Source organism: Mandrillus leucophaeus, unplaced genomic scaffold (genome assembly GCF_000951045.1).
Source record: "Mandrillus leucophaeus isolate KB7577 unplaced genomic scaffold, Mleu.le_1.0 Scaffold1544, whole genome shotgun sequence".
NCBI lineage: Eukaryota > Metazoa > Chordata > Mammalia > Primates > Cercopithecidae > Mandrillus > Mandrillus leucophaeus.
In genome coordinates, this window is record NW_012101526.1 from 81,870 (window position 1) to 82,155 (window position 286).

Below are 286 nucleotides of genomic sequence, written 5' to 3' on the forward strand. Positions count from 1 at the left end.
GGACCCACTTGAGCAGGCAGTCTGTCCCTTCTCAGATCTCAACCTCCATGCTGGGAGATCCACTGCTCTCTTTAAAGCTGTCAGACGGGGACATTTTCCTCTGCCGAGGTTTCTGCTGCTTTTTGTTTAGCTATGCCCTGTCCCCAGAGGTGGAGTCTATGGAGACAGGCAGGCCTCCTTGAGCTGCTGGGGGCTCCACCCAGTTCGAGCTTCCCAGTAGCTTTGTTTACCTACTTAAGCCTCAGCAATGGTGGGCGCCCCTCCCCCAGCCTCGCTGCTGCCTTGC